A 7,429-nucleotide genomic window follows, 5' to 3' on the forward strand; every position below is an offset into this window, starting at 1 on the left:
CCCTCGTTCACTTCTCCCCTCCCCTCCACTGACTGATTTGATAAGATTTAATTTATGTGCCAATATGTGCCTTTTGTTATAGCCTAACAATGTTTGGTGTTATAACTTAATAATTATTTATATTCAGTGTATGAGAATGGGACTTGGTCTTCAATAATTCAGTTTGTGAGATAAAGCATTTAAATTGCCATTTAATTCAATAACAAATAAGTGCTCAATCATAATGCCAATATGCACCTTTTGTTATAATAAGTTGTAATAACTTTAAACTTCCATAGTAAAAATTATTTATATGTCTAGTCTGTGTACAGTGCCTATAGAAAGTCTACACCCCCCTTGGATTTCTTCACATTTATTGTGTTACAAAGTACGATTACAATAGATTTAGTCTAGTTGTCATTTTTTGTCAACTATCTACATGAAATACTCTATAATGTCAAAGAGTAAGACAAATGTGATATATTTTTTAAGATGAATGAAAAATAAAACACTAATATACCTCGATTAGATACAGTGAGGGAAAAAAGTATTTGATCCCCTGCTGATTTTGTACATTTGCCCACTGACAAAGAAATGATCAGTCTATCATTTTAATGGTATGTTTATTTGAACAGTGAGAGACAGAATAACAACAACAAAATCCATAAAAACGCATGTCAAAAATGTTATAACTTGATTTGCATTTTAATGAGGGAAATAAGTATTTGACCCCTCTGCAAAACATGACTTACTACTTGGTGGCAAAACCCTTGTTGGCAATCACAGAGGTCAGACGTTTCTTGTAGTTGGCCACCAGGTTTGCACACATCTCAGGAGGGATTTTGTCCCACTCCTCTTTGCAGATCTTCTCCAAGTCATTAAGGTTTCGAGGCTGACGTTTGGCAACTCGAACCTTCAGCTCCCTCCACAGATTTTCTATGGGATTAAGGTCTGGAGACTGGCTAGGCCACTCCAGGACCTTAATGTGCATCTTCTTGAGCCACTCCTTTGTTGCCTTGGCCGTGTGTTTTGGGTCATTGTCATGCTGGAATACCCATCCATGACCCATTTTCAATGCCCTGGCAGAGGGAAGGAGGTTCTCACCCAAGATTTGACGGTACATGGCCCCGTTCATCGTCCCTTTGATGCGCTGAAGTTGTCCTGTCCCCTTAGCAGAAAAACATCCCCAAAGCATAATGTTTCCACCTCCATGTTTGACGGTGGGTATGGTGTTCTTGGGGTCATAGGCAGCATTCCTCCTCCTCCAAACACGGCGAGTTGAGTTGATGCCAAAGAGCTCAATTTTGGTCTCATCTGACCACAACACTTTCACCCAGTTCTCCTCTGAATCATTCAGATGTTCATTGGCAAACTTCAGACGGGCATGTATATGTGCTTTCTTGAGCAGGAGGACCTTGCGGGCGCTGCAGGATTTCAGTCCTTCACGGCGTAGTGTGTTACCAATTGTTTTCTTGGTGACTATGGTCCCAGCTGCCTTGAGATCATTGACAAGATCAGGTATCCTGTGTAGTTCTGGGCTGATTCCTCACCGTTCTCATGATCATTGCAACTCCACGAGGTGAGATCTTGCATGGAGCCCCAGGCCGAGGGAGATTGACAGTTATTTTGTGTTTCTTCCATTTGCGAATAATCGCACCAACTGTTGTCACCTTCTCACCAAGCTGCTTGGCAATGGTCTTGTAGCCCTTCCAGCCTTGTGTAGCTCTACAATCTTGTCCCTGACATCCTTGGAGAGCTCTTTGGTCTTGGCCATGGTGGAGAGTTTGGAATCTGATTGATTTATTGCTTCTGTGGACAGGTGTCTTTTATACAGGTAACAAGCTGAGATTAGGAGGACTCCCTTTATGAGTGTGCTCCTAATCTCAGCTCGTTACCTGTATAAAAGACACCTGGGAGCCAGAAATCTTTCTGATTGAGAGGGGTTCAAATACTTATTTCCCTAATTAAAATGCAAATCAATTGATAACATTTTTGTCATGCGTTTTTCTGGATTTTGTTGTTGTTATTCTGTCTCTCACTGTTCAAATAAACCTACCATTCAAATTATAGACTGATCATTTCTTTGTCAGTGGGCAAACGTAGAAAATCAGCAGGGGATCAAATACTTTTTTCCCTCACTGTAAGTATTCAACCCCCAGAGTCAATACATGTTAGAAACACCTTTGGCAGCTATTACAGCTGTGAATCTTCTTACCTGTATTGTGCAATATTTGGCCATTATTCTTTTCAAAATTCTTCAAGCTTAGTTAAGGTGTTGGGGATCATAGCTAGACAGCAATTTTCAAGTCTTGCCAAGCAGATTTAAGTCAAAACTGTAACTTGGCCACTCAGGAACATTCACTGTCTTCTTGGTAAGCAGCTCCAGTGTAGATTTTGCGTTGTGTTGAAGGTTATTGTCCTGTTGAAAGGTGAATTACTTTCCCAGTCTGGTGTAAAGCAGACTGAAGCAGGTTTTTCTCTAGGAGTTTGCCTGTGTTTCATTTCTTTGCATTCTGAAAAACTCTCCAGTCTTTGCCGATGTCAAGCATACACATACCATGATGCAGCCACCACCATGCTTGAAAATAAGGAGACAGTTACTGAGTGATGTGTTGTGTTGGATTTGCCTCCAACATAAGGCTTTGAATTTAGGGCAAAATTTTTATTCCTTTGCAGTGTTTTTTTTTCCAGTATTACTTTAGTAATTTTTTCTGTATATTTGTATTATTCTTTTCACTCTGTCATTTAGGTCACTACAATGTTGTTGATCCATCCTCAGTTTTCTACCATCACAGCCATTGAACTCTGTAGCTGTTTAAAATCACCAATGGCCTCATAGTGACATCCCTAAGCAATTTATTTCCTGTCCTACAGCTTAGTTCAGAAGGAAGACTGCATCTTTGATGTGTCTAAGTGGTTTAATACATCATCCACAGCGTAATTATTAACTGGACCATGCTTAAAGATATATTTAATGTCTGGTTTGTTATTGTTACCCATCTACCAATCACTGCTCTTCTAATAAAGGGGAGTATATATATTTTTTTAAACATGGGGGATTGGAAGTGATGCAGACAATTACATTGATGGAAGTTACAATCTATCTGCAATATTAAGCTGATTAGGCTTTCGAAAAGCTCCCTGGTCTTTTTAGTTAAATCTGTGCTTGAAATTCAATACTTGACTGAGGGACCTTATAGATGTTGTATGTATGGGGGACAGAGGAAGGGGTAGTCATACAAAAATCATGTCAACCCCTATTATTTCACACAGAGTGAGTCCATATAACTTATTATGTGATTTGTACAATTTTTACTTCATCTTTTTGTATTTTACCCACCTTTTTCTCCCCAATTTCGTCATATCCAATTACAATCTTATCTCATCATTGCAACTCCCCAACGGGCTCGGGAGAGGCGAAGTTCAAGTCATGTGTCCTCTGAAACATGACCTGCCAAACCGTGCTTCTTAACACCCGCCTGCTTAACCCAGAAGCCAGCCGTACCAATGTGTCAGAGGAAACACCGTTCAACTGGTGACCGAAGTCAGCCTGCAAGCGCCCGGCCCGCCACAAGAAGTCGCTAGAGTGCAATGAGCCAAGTAAAGCCCCCCGACCAAACCCTCCCCTAACCCGGACAACGCTGGGCCAATTGTGTGCCGCCCTATGGGACTCCCGTTCACGGCCGGTTGTGACACAGCCTGGGATCAAACCCGGGTCTGTTGTGACGCCTCAAGCACTGCGATGCAGTGCCTTAGACCACTGCGCTCTCGGGAGTAGACCCACATTTGACTTCTAAACTAATTTAGGATTGCCTAAACAAAGGGGGTAAATACTTATGCGACAACTATAGTTTAGTTATACATTTTTTATTAAGTACAAATGTGTAGAATTTTCTTTTCACTTTGACATCATGGAGTATTTTGTGTAGATCAATGGCAAAAAAAAATCATGGGGTATAGACTTTCTATAGGCATTGTATGTGTGAAAGCATTTTTTAAACCAGTTGGAGGTATTGATTTGATCTCTTCTATGTCCTGCTGTGCGTTTTCCAGCACTATCAACGTTTTGTAATTTTTCCTAGGCTAATGCCTAGCTTATCTCTAGCCCACAACATGTCATAGGCATAGTCTGCATATGGCTCCATCTATCAGACAGAGAAAGAAAATATCAAGAAGAGTATATATACACAACTTTATTTCTGTATCTGTATGAGTATTACAAGACCATTTGGGTTAAGTCTTTCATGGTGTTCAATCATGAAAATGGGTCAGCTAGGTCTACAATACAGTACAGGTAAATATAGTAGGCTTAGTCATTGAAGCTATTGTTAAGTTGTGGCCACCATTGTTGCAGAAGTTCTGCAGAGTCTTGTGCAATGAGAGCATAGCAAGTGCTACAGCAGAGTTTGAAGTAAGGCAGGTGCAACCATCAGCCCCAACTGCAGCAAAAACGGAAGAGTCAGGGTGCTTGCCCTAGCCCTACAGAGAAGAGAGGGAAGAGCGAGAGAGAGAGAGAGAGAAAGAGGGAAGAGCAAGAGAGAGAGAGAGAGAGAGAGAGAGAGAGAGAGAGAGAGAGAGAGAGAGAGAGAGAGAGAGAGAGAGAGAGAGAGAGAGAGAGAGAGAGAGAGAAGGAACTGAATTTCTACACTCTTAGAAAAGGGGCTACCTAGAACCATCAAGGGTTCTTCTGCTGTCCCTGTATGAGAAACCTTTTTGGCTCCACGTAGAACAGATGTAGAACTGATGTAGAACCCAACTTACCCAACTAACCATCGTATAACCATTTAAGAACCCTTTGGTGATAAGATTCTACCTGGAACCAAACAGGGTTCTCTGGGACAGACAGCCGAATAACCCTTTATGGGTCATTCTTGCGGTGGGATTTACATCCACGAAAAACACTTCAAAATGACAAATTGTTACACATCATACATGTTTTATGTTTAAATTTTACTGTTTATCAATCATAAAACAGACTGCAAGTGTTTTATACTGCAAAACGTTATGTTTATGCATTGCTTAAAGTACTTAGGCCAAGCAAATTGGCTTGTCCCAGTAGTGACCCAGTACAGTTGTAGTGACATGTTTTTTGCCGTTGGTGTAACCGTCTTGAAAATCACTCATTACAAAGATATACAAGGACCTCGCATTCCCTCCAGTGGCAAACTGTTGCACTGGAGGTGTCTATATTAAATACAATTATTAGCTAATCACACCATTTTAGTATCTCATACATTTGAGGATTCCATTGATCATTTGGTGTGTCTAAATAGTGTCATTGGTGTTACATATTTTAAATGAAGGGAAATTACACTGTGAGCACAATTATGAATCACATCACTTTAATAAATTATTTTTAAAGGGTTAATGACCTTAGATTCGAGCATCTGTGTCCTCCATTTAAGAAAACCCTCAATTACCAAAATGTTGTCATTGGAGTTACAATCATTGGTGTAACTACTCCTGCTGGTGGCACAATGTTATCATAATAGTAAAACACTATTTAAAGTCATTAAGCTACCATATTAGTTCATTTAGAATGGGAAGATGTACCCAATGCATTTTCATTACAAAAAATAGAGAAAAATTAAGTTAATTTTTTCCAAAATGCCACGCTCAAATGCCACTGCAATTCAAGAACCCTTATGGTAGGTAGGCCTATAGACACTTTCTTCTTTCTAAGTCATCTAGGGTTTACAATCTCCAATTCATTGATTAGCTCAATCAATTTATAAAAAATACCTTGTTTGATGTTTCTGTTCCATTAATCTGAAAGACAAAGGAAATAGGAACATTTTCACAACACTTTAGGCTGTTACTTGAACATTTCCACAATACCAATACCACAATACCAAAATCTGGACCCCTACAAATCAGCTGGGCTAGACAATCTGGACCCTTTCTTTCTAAAACTAGCCGCCGAAATTGTCGCAACCCCTATTACTAGTCTGTTCAACCTCTCTTTCATAACGTCTGAGATCCCCAGAGATTGGAAAGCTGCCGCGGTCATCCCCCTCTTCAAAGGGGGTGACACTCTAGATCCAAACTGCTACAGACCTATATCCATCCTGCCCTGCCTTTCGAAAGTATTTGAAAGCCAAGTTAAACAAACAGATCACCGACCATTTCGAATACCACCGTACCTTCTCCGCTATGCAATCCGGTTTCCGAGCTGGTCATGGGTGCACTTCAGCCACGCTCAAGGTCCTAAACGATATTATAACCGCGATTGATAATAGACAGTACTGTGCAGCCGTCTTCATCGACCTGGCCAAGGCTTTCGACTCTGTCAACCACCGCATTCTTATTGGCAGACTAAATAGCCTTGGTTTCTCAAATGACTGCCTCGCCTGGTTCACCAACTACTTCTCAGATAGAGTTCAGTGTGTCAAATCGGAGGGCCTGTTGTCTGGACCTATGGCAGTCTCTATGGGGGTGCCACAGGGTTCAATTCTTGGGCCGACACTTTTCTCCGTGTATATCAATGATGTCGCTCTTGCTGCTGGTGACTCTCAGATCCACCTCTACGCAGACGACACCATTTTGTATACATCTGGCCCTTCATTGGACACTGTGTTAACAAACCTCCAAACGAGCTTCAATGCCATACAACACTCCTTCAGTAGCCTCCAACTGCTCTTAAACACTAGTAAAACTAAATGCATGCTTTTCAATCGAACGCTGCTGGCACCCGCCCACCCGACTAGAATCACCACTCTCGACGGGTCTGACCTAGAGTATGTGGACAACTACAAATACCTAGGTGTCTGGTTAGACTGTAAACTCAACTTCCAGACTCACATAAATAATCTCCAATCCAAAGTTAAATCTAGAATCGGCTTCCTATTTCGCAACAAAGCCTCCTTCACTCATGCTGCCAAACATGCCCTCGTAAAACTGACTATCCTACCGATCCTTGACTTCGGCGATGTCATTTACAAAATAGCCTCCAACACTCTACTCAGCAAATTGGATGTAGTCTATCACAGTGCCATCCGTTTTGTCTCCAAAGCCCCATACACTACCCACCACTGTGACCTGTACGCTCTTGTTGGCTGGTCCTCACTACATGTTCGTCGTCAAACCCACTGGCTCCAGGCCATCTATAAATCACTGCTAGGCAAATCCCCGCCTTATCTTAGCTCATTGGTCACCATAGCAGCACCCACCCGTAGTCTGCGCTCCAGCAGGTATATCTCACTGGTCATTCCCAAAGCCAACACCTCCTTTGGCCGCCATTCCTTCCAGTTCTCTGCTGCCAATGACTGGAACGAATTGGAACGAATTATCTCCCTCAATAACTTTAAGCATCAGTTGTCAGAGCACCTTACCGATCACTGCACCTGTACACAGCCCATCTGAAATTAGCCCACCCAACTACCTCATCCCTATATTGTTATTTATTTTGCTCTTTTGCACCCCAGTATCTCTATTTGCACATAATCTCTTG

This window comes from Coregonus lavaretus, assembly GCF_964263955.1.
Source record: "Coregonus lavaretus genome assembly, chromosome: 13".
Taxonomy (NCBI): Eukaryota; Metazoa; Chordata; class Actinopteri; order Salmoniformes; family Salmonidae; genus Coregonus; species Coregonus lavaretus.